At 37.7% G+C, this 15,444-nt stretch overlaps 1 long non-coding RNA gene across 1 annotated transcript; it reads left to right on the top strand.

Annotated features, from left to right (window-relative positions):
• The first annotated feature begins 411 nt into the window (after positions 1-411).
• On the top strand, positions 412-4,379 carry LOC149840004 (uncharacterized). Its single transcript, XR_016431523.1, has 2 exons — positions 412-650; positions 4,186-4,379. It is a non-coding gene; the product is annotated as an uncharacterized LOC149840004 (long non-coding RNA).
• The last annotated feature ends 11,065 nt before the right edge of the window (positions 4,380-15,444 follow it).

Genomic DNA, 15,444 nt, shown 5'->3' on the forward strand with positions numbered 1-15,444 from the left:
AAAGGCACGGCAGGGGGTCAACCCCCCATGCCGGAACTGCCTTTCCGGCAGGGGGTTTAACCCCCTTCCCTGCCAGAAAGGCAGTTCCGGCATCTAGTTAGAGTAGTTCATAAATTTTTATCAATTTGTTAGTTTGTTAATGTCTACTGGTAGTTAGTTTTACTTCAATTTGTTTTCTTGAAATCTGGTTAGTTAGAGTATTTCAATCTATTAGTCTTTTATAATTATATTTTTCTTAGATAGATTGGTATTTAATGTTCTCACAATCAGTTAGTTAGATTAGGGCTATTTGAATTCTTTATGATAGTGGTGGTTAAACGGAGTTCACATCTTTTCTAGTAAACTAATTGATTGATTTACTATTCCTTTTCTAAGTAGTTCAGATTAGAAATTGTCTATGACTTTATGTTAGTCGACTGGTTCAACATGTTATAGCTGGTTTGTTAAATTAGCATCTTCTAGTTAGATTTGGCTTAACATATATACTATTTTTCTTTTCTCTTCTTTCAATTAGTTAGAGTTGTTTTAATTTGTTTTAATTTTTTTAGTTAGTGTTTCATCTTGTTTCATGATTAGTTAGTTTGTTACTTAATTTGTTTTGTTTTTGTGCAGATTTTTCAACAGAACCAACTCGTGCTCGGCCACCTGTGGTAAGTAAATGACAAAAACAATGCAAATCGGGTAAATACCCGTGGTGAGTAAGTGATGCAAACGTATCACATGTTATTTAATTTATTGAATGCAACACTTTATTGTTCACACACTCACTTAGTTGTTGATATCTAGGACTGCTTTGTTGGAGTTTGGAGATCATGCTGAGCATGATTTTAATGTAGAAATATGGAAGTGTTCTTATTTTTGGAGTACGGAGTCCATGCTAAGCATGGTAGTAGTTAGTGAGATATTGAAGTGTGTTTGCTGCAGGTACATGTTTGCCATTTATTTGATATGAATGATTATGATGTATTGCAATGTTTGATGTAATTGTATCCATGCTTGCATGTAGTTACTTTCAATTTGATTTTGACTTCCATGTGAAATTTTATAATAAAAGCATGCTTCAAATGATTGTATCGTGTCATTAATAGTTTGCACATGAAAATATTAAGTTATCAATGCATACATCAAAATTCTTGTTATTGTTTGACATAGTATATTGCATGATAAATTTGATATTTTCTTCATCGTAGCATTCTGATTGTTTTTGTCTTAATTCGTTAGGATACTATTCGTAACATCATACGACAGAATGACTGCAAACCGTGAATGGATGTACCGTAGGATAGCAGACAATGAGTTATCGCATGAATATATGGATGATGTCGATAGTTTTATTGAATTTGCAACGGCGAGTGTCAGTACGGTAGATCCCACAGGTCGGATTAGGTGTCCCTGCAAGATTTGTAAGAATAATCGATTTGTAGAACCTCATGGCGTTAGACATCACCTATACAGGAAGGGTTTTGTGAGTGATTATCAGAACTGGACGTTTCATGGAGAAGAATTTAGAAACGATTTTGATGCACGGGTGAATGTGGTGCACGATAATCCATATACGAATTTGATATTTGATGCTGCAGGAACAGAACTGGGTTCTGCTATGAGTTCTAGTGATGTAAGAACTGCCGTAGATGAAGAATCACCAAACGATGCAGCTAGTAGATTTTATGATTTACTTAAAGATGCTGATGAGCCACTTTGGAACGGTTGTGAGAGTCACACTATCTTGTCTGCAGTTCTTCAACTAATGAATTTGAAGTCCGAGTATAATTTGAGTCAATCATGTTTTGACCGTTTGTGCATGATTGTGAAGAGTATGTTACCTAAAGATGAGAAATTGCCACAAAATTTCTATCGTGCGAAAGTTATGGTCAACGCTCTAGGTATGGGTTACAAAAAGATTGATGCTTGTCCAAATCACTGCATGTTGTATTTCAAGGAGCATGAAAACGACATATCATGCCTGTCATGTGGGCATCCTCGGTTCAAGGCAAAGACAAGAGGCAATGGTAGCACGAGATCAAAGGAAGTTTCATACAAGTCGCTCCGCTACTTTTCTATCACTCCTAGATTGCAGCGATTGTATATGTCTTCAAAGACAGCTAAACACATGAGATGGCATGCAAATAAAGTTCGACACGATGAAAACAAGATCACGCATCCTGTTGACGCTGAAGCTTGGAAGCACTTTGATCGTACTCATCAGAACTTCGCAATGGAAGTGCGAAATGTTAGACTCAGTCTATGTACAGATGGATTTAATCCATTTGGGGGTAGATCAACTCCATACTCATGCTGGCCAGTATTTGTAACTCCATACAACCTTCCACCAAGCTTGTGTATGAAACGTCCAAATCTTTTCTTGTCTCTGTTGATCCCTGGTCCGACCTCACCTCATCAATATATAATATTAATTTTATAAGTATTGTTGCAAACTTGTGTACTAAATCTTTTGTTATTTAACTTCGCAGGAAGCAGAAAAAGGAGGCAGTGTACCATATAAGGATGTGTTTGTAGAAACACATAAACGGAAGACCACGGGAGTCTTCGTATCAGAGAAGGCGAGAACGACAACGGTATGTATTAATTCTATTAATAATCATTGCAATATATATGCAAGTTATCATAATGTTATCATTAATTATTAATGAATACTTTAAACATTATTTTGTATGAGGCATATGAGCAACAGATGGTAGAGCGATATGGCGAAGACGCTACTCAGTATCCATCATTTGATCCTACAGCATGGGTGACTGCAGCAGGTGAACCCAAAAAAGGTCGCGTGTTCGGGTTTGGGAGTAATATGAACACTTCACCAGTTATTGGTTCTTCCAGTTACGGCTCACCGACTTCTTGCGCCGACATAAGCTCCAAGCAGCCGACTATTCTTTCCGGTGATGATGTACGCGAGATCATTAATGAATCACTGAATAACTACTTCCAATACACCGTCGCCCCCTTTCTCCGAAATGAGATCAAGGCCGCTGTTCAGGATAGGGGATCTTCGATTCCAGGTCCCTCTTAGGTATAATCACATATATAGTTTTTTTGACTGTCTTAAAGCACATCTGAGCATGGTAGAATCACATATAGAGTTTTTCTAGATGCCTTAGAACACATATGAACATGCTATAATCATTTATTCAATTTTTTTACTGCCTTAGCACACATATGAGCATGATAGAATCACATATAAAGTTGCTTTGTCTGCCTTAGAGCACATATGAGCATGCTATATTCACATATTCAATTTTTTTACTGCCTTAGCACACATACGAGCATGATCGAATCACATATATAGTTTTTTGCCTGCCTTAAAGCACATCTGAGCATGGTAGAATCACATATAGAGTTTTTTTATATGCCTTAGAACACATATGAACATGCTATAATCACATATTCAATTTTTTGACTGCCTTAACACACATATGAGCATGATAGAATCACATATATATATATATATATATATATATATATATATATATATATATATATATATATATATATATATATATATATATATATATATATATATTTAACTTTTTGTCTGCCTTAGAGCACATATGAGCATGATAGAATCACATATAAAGTTTTTTTGATTGCATTAGAACACATATGAGCATGCTATAATCACATATTCAATTTTTTGACTGCCTAAGAACACATATGAGCATATTATAATCACATATTCTGTTTTTTGACTGCCTTAGCACACATATGAGCATGCTATAATAACATATAGAGTTTTTTAACTGCCTTAGAACACATATGAATATGTTATATATCATTTATGATAGAATCACATATAAAATTTTTGGCTTTGCCTGCCTTAGAGCACATATGAGCATGCTATATTCACATATTCAATTTTTTTACTGCCTTATCACACATACGAGCATGATCGAATCACATATATAGTTTTTTGCCTGCCTTAAAGCACATCTGAGCATGGTAGAATCACATATAGAGTTTTTTTAGATGCCTTAGAACACATATGAACATGCTATAATCACATATTCAATTTTTTGACTGCCTTAGCACACATATGAGCATGATAGAATCACATATAGAGTTTTTTTATTGCCTTAGATCACACATGAGCACATGATAGAATCACATATAGTGTGTAATTTATTTCATTATATTTTGTTTATCAATACTGACTGTTCTTTTCTTGTGTAGGCTGCTAGCGATAATCAGGGTAGTGGAGCTGAAGGGACAGATAAAGACAATGAACAAGAAGACGCACAAAATCTTGGCGATGATTAGAGGACTGTGTTGAAGAAGTTCTATTTTTTTTATTTTTCCTAATTGTAATTGTTGAATTGTAAATAATTAAACTTCTTAATTTTAAGGTGGAACGATTAATTATTATAGATACTTGTTATATGAATTTTTTGTGTGGTTTGTTTTTTATTTACAGGAAATATAAATTGTACAGGAAATAGAAATTGTACAGTTCTCGGTAATTAATTTTTAAATAATTTTTTTTTGATTTTTTTTCGTGTTTGCGACGGATGATTCTGTCGCTATTCATATTAATCTAGCGACGGCTTAGCGACGGAACCATCCGTCGCTATTCATATTAATCTAGCGACAGCATAGCGACGGAATTAAATCCGTCGCCAAGCCGTGGTCGCCGTTTAGTACCGGCGGATTGGCGACGGAATATAGTGCTCGTTATTCCGTCGCAATTAGCGATGGACCTGGCGACAGAATTATTCCGTCGCCAGTTAGCGTCGAAATATTCGCGACGTAAGCATACTGTCGCCTCGTTGTCGCTAATCCGTCGCTAACATGGTTAGCGACGGATTAGCGATGGATTCGCTACAGAATGTGGTCGTCGCTAATCTACTGCTTTGTTGTAGTGTTATATCTCAACAGTCATTCATCATTTTTTAGCAAATCAGGTATCATTGAAAATGTATTTTTGTCTACTTTCATTGTTCTTTTTGTATGTTTCTAAAATTCTTTATTTTCTAGGTAAAAAATTAGTGACAAATTTTGTCACAAATCTTAGATGCAATACTTAGGTACATATTTGGGAGCAAATTTGTGAATGAAAAGATTAAAATGGTTCTTTTATTCGACTATTTGTGGTTTTAGTCATCGGACAAAATTTGACATTTTATAAGGTTTTTAGAAAAGCATATCATTTTTATCTTCCATTACAGTCATTTTTATTTAAATATATACTTGGCTAAAATTTCATCATTGGTTCCCACAGTGGAAAAGAAAGCACTCTACCTTTTATTGTTGCACTTGCATTCCCAACATAATTCAGGAACCCTAATCATCTGTGCAGCATTTAAACAAAAGTTGAAACCACATGGATGGAAGAAGTAATGCATGAAATGGAAGCAGGGAAGCCAATTTAAAAAAGTAGTATGAAGCGTAATGGTGGCTACAGGTATGAGGTAATTATGCAAGTGCATTAAAAATGAAAAGAAAATGCATATAAAGCAATATGAAATATGGGCAGAAGCAAATAAGAAAAGATGAGAATACAAATATAAATTTATATAAACCAACATGCAAGCTTGTTATAAAAAAATTTATAATTTTCTAATATGAAAAGCATATCATGTGAGGTGAGAGCAAGTGATAAGTGACAATAAGTGAGGGAAACGTTAAGTAAATGAAAGGGAATCGTATGAGAAACAAAAAGGAAGCAGACTTCCAACTAAAGGGAATCAAATTTTTCATATTTCGGAAGCAAACTTCCCAAGCATCCCTTGTTTTGGAAGAACGAAGAGTTTTCTGCTTCAGAAACAAACTTATGAGGAATCGAGCTTCCCCATGTAGCAAGAAGCTTCCTAAAACTGACTTTTCAGTTGTTTTTTCCTTTCTATGTTATTTACTGTTGAGGCACACCATGAGGACCAATGGTGCACCCAATGTGATACCAAGGCATGTCCATAACAAGCTAGGGCGCTTTGGCAAATTTAGAAGGTACCTTCAATGGGGGGCTAAGCCATGGCAGCTAGCCATCCATTCTTGACCATCCCACGCATATGCCCAGAAAGTTCAAGTAGGGACCAGCAGATCAGATTTTATCCTGAAACCGAATCCAATTAATCGGATTCGGTAAGCCAAAATTAACAATATCCAATTATAGTCGGATTCAGACATGGATTTCAATTTTTGTTATCAAGTCCAGTGGATATCCAAATCTGATTACATATAATAAAACAGATTCAGTATGCGCATTTCTCCATCCCAATCTGCTTAGCCAATATGCCATTCGTCAGATCTGATATTGATCACATCCAACCCGAATCCGAACCGTTTAAATCCAAGGTGGGCCAAACCGATCAGTCTATGCCACCTCAAGGAAATAGGCTTAGGGAGATAAAAAAAAAAGAGAGGGAGGTACACAAATTAGTCGTCCTAGAAGGTAAACTTACAGAAATCTAGTAACCGTAAGACCTAGGGTTCAAAGTGCTTTCTAACACGTGACTCCCGGTGGGTTGCCAGTTGCATGTGAAACGCTTGTTAGTCCGTGTAAGGCTGAGCATATGCCTACGATGTGCTGCTGTTGTACAAGATTGTACACAACCTGTGACAAAAGCAGGGGGAAACAAATGCAGAATTTGGCCATAACTCTCTCTCTCTCTCTCAACTAGAAATGAGCTCTGAAAACTTACAGCATGAAACCTTCTTTGGATCTTGCCACTGCCGAAGGAAGAACTCGTGCAATCACATTGCACACTTTAAGTGTGCCCGCTGCACCTGGATGCAGTCATCACTGCCATACCATGGTTTAAATGAGCTTTTATTGGTCTCTTTTGATTTCATTATAGTGGTATTGTAGTGTTAAGGAAAAGAAAGAAAATGCTGAATAAAAGTTGTCAACGGGTTGGGTATTATAGTGGACTGGTAAATGAAGGGATCTTGAAATCTCTAGATTTTACTGACAATGACCCATGTGTTGATTGCATAAAGGCTAAGCATACAAACACATATAAAGAGGGTGCCAAACGCAGTAGTGAGATATTAGAAATAGTCCATACGGATGTATGTGGACCGTTTTCCCCCTGTTACACAAGCGAAAAATATTTCGTCACCTTTATTGATGACTATTCTCGGTATATGTATCTCTACTTGATTTTCGAAAAATCTGATGTTTTTCAGATGTTTAAGAAATTTAAGAAAGAAGTAGAGAAACAAACCGATAAGGTTATTAAAATAGTCAGGTCTGATAGAGGTGGCGAATATTATGGTAGGTTTACTGAGATGGGGCAAAGGGAAGGACCATTAGCGCGATTTCTTAAAGAGGAAGGCATTGTGCCTCAATATACCATGCCTGGTAGTGCCTATCAGAATGGTGTAGCTGAAAGGAGAAATCGTACGCTTAAAGAAATGGTCAGGGCTATGTTGAATTATTCAACACTTCCCATAAAGTTGTGGGGTGAAGCCTTAAGGACAGTTGTGCATATTTTGAATAAGGTTCCTACAAAATCTGTGCCTAAAACTCCTTACGAGCTATGGACAGGTAGGAAACCATCACTGTCTTATATGCACATATGGGGATGTCCTGCAGAGGCTAAACTGTATAACCCCCACATTAAAGCCTTTGATCCAAGAACAACCAGTGGATATTTCATTGGTTATCCAGAAAGATCAAAAGGGTACAGGTTTTATTGCCCATCTCACTCACCACAGATTGTTGAAACGGATAAGGCTAAATTCCTAGAAGATGGTTCAGTAGGATTAAGTGCACTTCAAAGCATTGGTTTTGAGGAAATACAGGATCCAGTTTTATCACCTATTAAGGAAAACATCGAAAGATACCATATTGTTATTCCTAATGATGGTGTGGTTGATCATTCGATTGTTAATGCACAAATCCAAAGTGAACCTATTGTGGACAATGCGGAAGAGCACGAGCAGGATGATCAGGTTTCATCTGAGCCTGAGGAACGACCTGTTTGGAGATCCACAAGGATTAGGAGATCTGCCATACATCCTGATTATGTGGTGTACCTTCAAGAGCCTGGTGATTTCATAGATATGGATGATGACCCGTTGAATTTTATGGAAGCTGTTGAAAGCAAACAATCTTCGCACTGGATTGAAGCCATGAAAGAAGAGTTAGACTCTATGGCTAAAAATCAAGTGTGGGATCTTGTCACGTTACCTAAAGGAGTAAAGCCCGTAGGGTGTAAATGGGTCTTTAAGACCAAGAAGGACTCCAAAGGTAACATAGAGAGACATAAAGCTAGATTGGTTGCTAAAGGATTCACCCAGATGGAGGGCATTGACTATAATGAGACATTCTCTCCTGTCTCAACTAAGGAGTCAATGAGGATTATTCTGGCCCTCGTAGCTCATTATGACTTAGAGCTACATCAGATGGATGTGAAAACAACGTTCCTCAACGGGGATCTGAATGAAGAGGTATACATGGAACAACCTCTTGGTTTCTCTGAAAATGATCGTTTGGTTTGTAAGCTTAACAAATCAATATATGGACTTAAACAAGCCTCCCGACAATGGTATATTAAATTTTCCCAAGTCATTGTGACTTTCGGCTTTACAGAAAACATTATTGATCAATGTATATACCTTAAGGAAAGTGGGAGTAAGTTCATTATATTGATGTTGTATGTGGATGACATCTTACTTGCAACCAACGATATGAAGTTACTTTCAGAGACAAAACAATTTCTTGCATCACATTTTGATATGAAAGATATGGGTGAGGCAGCTTATGTTCTTGGCATTGAGATTTGTCGAGACCGAGCAAAAGGGTTTCTAGGCCTCTCCCAAAGATACTATATAGAAAAGGTGTTAAAGCGATATGGGATGGAGAATTGTTCTCCTACTTCTACACCCATATCAAAAGATGACAAGCTGAGCCTAAAGGATTGTCCACAGAACGATATTGACAAAGCACAGATGAGTGCTTATCCATATGCATCAGTTGTTGGCAGCTTGCAGTATGCGTAGACATGTTCTCGACCAGATATTTCTTTTGCAGTAGGGGTACTTGGCAGATTTCAGTCTAATCCAGGTTTACCCCATTGGAAGGCTGCCAAGAAAGTCTTGCGGTACTTGCAAGGGACAAAAGACTATATGTTAACGTATCATAAAGTTGATCATCTCGAGGTCATTGGCTACTCAGATGCTGATTTAGGAGGATGCCTTGATAGTAGAAAGTCTACTACTGGGTACGTCTTCTTACTTGCTGGAGGAGCGATCTCTTGAAGGAGTGGAAAGCAGACGACCACTGCTGCCCACACCATGGAGGCAGAATTCATTGCATTGTATGAGACTACTTCGCAGGCTATATGGTTAAAGAACTTCATATCACAGTTAAAGGTGGTCGATTCCATTGGGAAGCCACTGAAGGTCTACTGTGATAATGAAGCTGCAGTGTCCTTTTCGAACAACAACAAAAGTACTACGTCATGTAAGCATATGGAATTAAAGTATTTTGTTGTTAAAGAAAGGACGGAGAATCATTTAGTGCATATTGTCAATATTGGTACCAAAGAGATGATCGATGATCCTCTTACTAAAGGGCTAGCACCGGGATTATATTCCGAACATGTAATGAGGATGGGATTGTTAAACTCTTTTTGACATATGCATATAAATAAAGTGATCACTTTCAGTCTTTTGATTCTCATTATGGTTGTTGTTAATCTTATAAGGATTAGAGATTCAACTAAAGACCTTTAGAATATAATATAAAGGCCATTCTATTCATCAAGTTAATTCCCATAAAGTTTTTTTCTGGTTAAAGATTTATCGTCGGATCAAGTGGGAGAATGTTGGATTAACCACCACGATTAACGTGGTGGTTATCCACAATGTGGATACATCCCCATTGAGGGATGATCATGCTGATAAATCTGCATGAGATAAAGGGGAACGGTGCATAACCGTTCCCACCTTATGCATATATATGTACAGGGTATCATGAGCGACCCTGTGTGTGGAAAAGGAGATCGAAGGTCTACTCACCGACTGCATCTGGTAGCCTGGGCTCGTGAAGGGCTGCAGTCCGGCTGAGCAGAAATTCCGGCGACTAACTCTGGCGACCTCCGACCTCCGTAAATGGCAGCATCAGGTACGCTGTCTACTGTTTTTCTTCTATTTTGTTTATGTAGGGTCACTGCCATACAGTGACGCCGTCTGGTGTGCCGCCTCGCCGAAAAACCACTGCCGGAACCCGACAGCATACGCATCAGATTACATCAAGTAATCAGATAGACAGTTCTAACTTATCAAGGAAAAAAACAAAAAATAAACTATAAAGGATTGAACAGTGACAAAAAATTTGGAATTCAAAATCCATTTACACCTCCAGATCAAATGGGTAAGGGAGAAAAACCACAAGTACAAAATATCTGTTGTGCCCAACGGAGTCGCCCGCACAAGTTGTAATGTCAACTGCTGATCTACCACATGTCGTGCTCTTTGTCAAGTTTTCAGACACTGACCTTCTTCAAAGACGCATGCCACCGGTGTCAGAGATGATATGGCAGCTTCATGAATAGCGCCTGCATGATAGTTTAAATTGCCGAGTAGTCGGATACGATAACGATAAAATTACCAGGCAGGCCAAAATGGCGTTAATGATACCTGCCTGAATTCTCAAACAGGATGTCCAATCTATTACAATATCTGCCCAGCGGGATTCAACTTATCTGCTAAGCTAAGTTGTGTCCTGGTGAGGCTTGACAGATAAACCAATAGCATGCAGACAATCCTGACAAGGCAAGAAGAAAAGCAGAGATAGAAGACCACTGTTAAACATCGGCTACTACCTTCACACAGTTAACGGCACAAATTAAAGATGGGAAGCACAAACCCATGCAAGACAATTTGGTAAGTGTAAACTGTCATTGAAAAGCTTCTCAAAGGCAGCAGGGGACATTTTCGGAATATGGGCTATTTGTAGGGTCGGTCGGGATCGCCTCCTCTTAATGGCGGTGGCCCTGCACTGAGACAGAGAAAACACAGCAAAGCAAACACTGTGTTAAAACAACAAATCAACAAGAGAGGACTGCGTACCTGAGGCAACCATAAGAGTACTTCTGCTGGTGGTGGAGGTCGACTGGAGTAGAGGTTGATCGAAGCAAGGAGTGGTTTCTCCTCAGCCGGACTGCGGCCCTCCACAAGCGCAAGCTGTCGGATGCAGTCGATGAGCAGGGCCGATTCCCGCGACTGGATGAAAATACTCTGAATGGAAAGGTAAGGCTCTAAACCCTCTCTCCTATTTACTCTGTATTTGTCGATGATCAGGGGGTCACTCATAATACCCCTTTATAGGCATAGAGTGGGAACGGTTTGTGCAACCGTTCTCCCCTGATTTTGTGCAGGTTTAACGGAAGGAACACCTTTTGTGGGGGAGCGTTATCCACATCGTGGGTAACCACCACCAACGTGGTGGTTTATCCCAACATTCTCTCACTTGTTCCGACGATAAACCCTTAACAAGAAAATCTTATGGGAATAACTTGATGAATAGAATGGTCTTTTTATTCTATTCTATAGGTCCTTAGTTGAATCTCTAATCCTTATGAGATTAACAACAAAAATAATGAGAATCATGAACTGAAAATGATCACTTTATTTATATGCATATGTCAAAAAAAAGTTTAACAAGTTCATCCTCATTACATGTTGGGAATATAATCCCGGTGCTAGCCCTTTAGTAAGAGGATCGACGATCATTGTTTTGGTACCAATATTAATACTATGCACTAAATGATTCTTCGTCCTTTCTTTAACAACAAAATACATTAATTCCATATGCTTACATGATATAGTACTTTTGTTGTTGTTAAAAAATGACACTGCAATTTCATTATCACAGTAAACTTTCAGTAGCTTCTCAATGAAATCAGTCACCTTTAACTGTGATATGAAGTTCTTTAACCATATACCCTGCGAGGTAGTCTCATACAATGCTATGAATTCTGCCTCCATGGTATAGCAACAATGGTCGTCTGCTTCCCACTCCTCCAAGAGATCGCACCCCTAGAAAGTAAGAAGATGTACCTAGTAGTAGACTTTCTACTATCAAGGCATCCTCCTAAGTCCGCATCTGAGTAGCCAATGACCTCGAAGTGATCAACTTTATGATACGTCAACATATAGTCTTTTGTCCCTTGCAAGTACCGCAAAACTTTCTTGGCAGCCTTCCAATGGGGTAAACCTGGGTTACACTGAAATCTGCCAAGCACCCTTACTGCAAAAAAAATATCTAGTCGAAAACATATCTGCACGTACTGCAAGCTGCCAATAATTGATGCATATGGATAAGAACTCATATGTGCTTTGTCAATATCATCCTCTGGACAATCCTTTAGACTTAGCTTGTCACCTTTTGATATGGGTGTTGAACTAGGAGAACAATTCTCTATCCCATATCGTTTTAACACCTTATCTATATAGGATCTCTAGGAGAGGCCTAAAAAACCTTTTGCTCTGTCTCGACGGATCTCAATGCCAAGAACATACGCAGCCTCACCCATATCTTTCATATCAAAATGTGATGCAAGAAATTGTTTTGTCTCTGAAAGCAACTTTATATCGTTAGTTACAAATAAAATGTCATCCACATACAACATCAATATAATGAAATTACTCCTACTTGCCTTAAGGTATATACATTGATCAATAATGTTTTATGTAAACCCGAAAGTCATAATGACTTGGAAAAATTTAATATACCATTGTTGGGAGGCCTGTTTAAGTCCATATATTGATTTATTGAGCTTGCATACCAGACGATCATTTTTAGAGAAACCAAGAGGTTGATCCATATATACCTTTTCATTCAGATCCCCATTGAGAAACGTTGTTTTCACATCCATCTGGTGTAGCTCTAAGTCATAATGAGCTACAAGGGCCAAAATTATCCTCATTGACTCCTTAGTTGAGACAGGAGAAACTATCTCATTATAGTCAATGCCCTCCACCTGGGTGAATCCGTTAGCAACCAATCTTGTTTTATGACTCTCTATGTTATATTTGGAGTCCTTCTTGGTTTTAAAGACCCATTTACACCCTACGGGCTTCACTCCCTTAGGTAACTCGATAAGATCCCACACTTGATTTTTAGCCATAGAGTCTAACTCTTCTTTCATGGCTTCTATCCAGTGTGTAGATTGTTTGCTTTCCACAACTTCCATAAAAGTCAACGGGTCATCATCCATATCTATGAAATCACCAGGCTCCTGAAGATACACCACATAATCAGGATATATGGCAGATCTCCTAATCCTTGTGGATCTCCAAATAGGTCGTTCTTCAGGTTCAGATTGAACCTGATCATCCTGTTTGTGTTGTTCCGCATTGTCCACAATTGGTTCATTTTGGATTTGTGCATCAACAACCGAATGATCAACCACATCATCATTAGGAATAATAATGCGATATCTTTCGGTGTTTTCCTTAACAGGTGACAAAACTAGATCATGTACTTCCTCTAAGCCAAGGTTTTAAAGTGCACTTAATCCTACTGAACCTTCAAGGAATTTTGCCTTATCCGTTTTAACAATATGTAGTGAGTAAGATGGGCAACAAAACCTGTACCCTTTTGATTTTTCTGGATAACCAATGAAATATCCACTAGTTGTTCTTGGATCAAAGTCTTTAATGTAGAGGTTATACAACTTAGCCTTTGCAGGACATCCCCATATGTGCATATAAGACAAAGATGGTTTCCTACCTATCCATAACTCGTAAAGAATTTTAGGCACAAATTTTGTAGGTACCTTATTCAAAATATGCACAACAGTCCTTAAAGCTTCACCCCACAACTTCATGAGAAGTGTCGAATAATTCAACATAGCTCTAACCATTTCTTTAAGCGTACGATTTCTCCTTTCAGCTACACAATTTTGATAGGCACTACCAGGCATGGTATATTGAGGCACAATGCCTTCTTCTTTGAGAAATCACGCTAATGGTCCTTCCCTTTGCTCCATCTCAATAAACCTACCATAATATTCACCACCTCTATCAGACCTGACTATTTTAATAACTTTATCGGTTTGTTTCTCTACTTCTTTCTTAAATTTCTTAAATATCTGAAAAATATCATATTTTTCAAAAATCAAGTAGATATACATATACCGTGAATAGTCATCAATAAAGGTGACAAAATATTTCTCGCCTGTGTAACAGGGGGTAAAAGGTCCACATACATCTATAAATAAACAATTTAGAATTTTTAAACTTAAAACAATATCCAAATTTATCCAATTTCGAAATTGAAATTAAGTTTCTACTATATGATAGAATATAAAAGATATCATGAAGATCTAAAACTACACCTATATCTAGAGTAATCTTGCAGATTCCAACACCATTCACATGTGAAGGCATCTTGTTTCCCGAATAGATGCTCTTCTCATGCATTATTGGTTTTCTTCTACACATGAACAACTGTAGACAATTGGAAATATGAACAATAGTACCAGAATCAATCCACCAGCTATTTTAAGAAATTTGTAATAAATTACATTCATGAGAAATAAATGACAAATTACCTCTCTTTTTCAACCACTTCTTGTACTTTATGCAATTTGTCATCCTGTGTCCCTTCTTTTTGCAAGAGAAGTACTTTATGGGAGCAGAGTCAGATTGCTTATCTTGGGATGACTTATCCCTAGTTGGCTTCTTCCTAGCATTTCTTTTAAATGCATTTTTCCTTGGTCCTACCTTGGATGCATGAGAAGTCATATGTGCACTCTGCACCTTCTCCCCTTTCAACCTTTCTTCTTCTTCAACACACTTGCACATAAGTTCATTGAATGTTCATTCATCATTATGTGTGTTGTAAGAGATTTTAAAAGGTTCGTATTCCAAGGGTAAGGACGCTAGAACTAAATACACTAGGAAAGAATTAGAAATGGTGAGCTTCATGTCATTTAGCTGAGACGTTATGTTCTTCATCTACAAAATATGTTGATAAATGTTTTCTCCTTCAGTATATTTCATAGATATGAGTTTAGACAACCTTGTTTGAACTCACAAATTGTGCTTCAATAGCACTTAAAAACTCTCTAACTGTCTTGCATTGTGGTATGGCACTACGAATATTCTTAGCCACCTTAGATTACAAAAGCAATAGGCTAAGTTTATTTGAGCGCTCTCACTTCTCAAAAGCACTCTTTTGTTCAGCAGTGCTTTGATCAGTTAGAGCAGCAAGTTCATCTATCCTTAGGGACAAATCCATATACCATAATATAAAAAGTACAGTCTCTTTCCAATCAATAAAATTTGATTCATCTAGAAAAGGTATATAGCTAGAGCCATCTAAAATCACAGAACTAGAAACTGCACGATAAAAGACATGTATCAAAAAGGCATTCGTACGATACTAAAACTTTAATAGAAAAATCATAAGAATAAATGCCCTTAATATGCTTATTTACAGGTGAGTGAAGGGGATCATCGGAGTCCTACTTTGGTAAG

This window comes from Nuphar pumila, chromosome 4 (genome assembly GCF_984573655.1).
Source record: "Nuphar pumila chromosome 4, dmNupPumi1.hap1.1, whole genome shotgun sequence".
Lineage (NCBI taxonomy): Eukaryota > Viridiplantae > Streptophyta > Magnoliopsida > Nymphaeales > Nymphaeaceae > Nuphar > Nuphar pumila.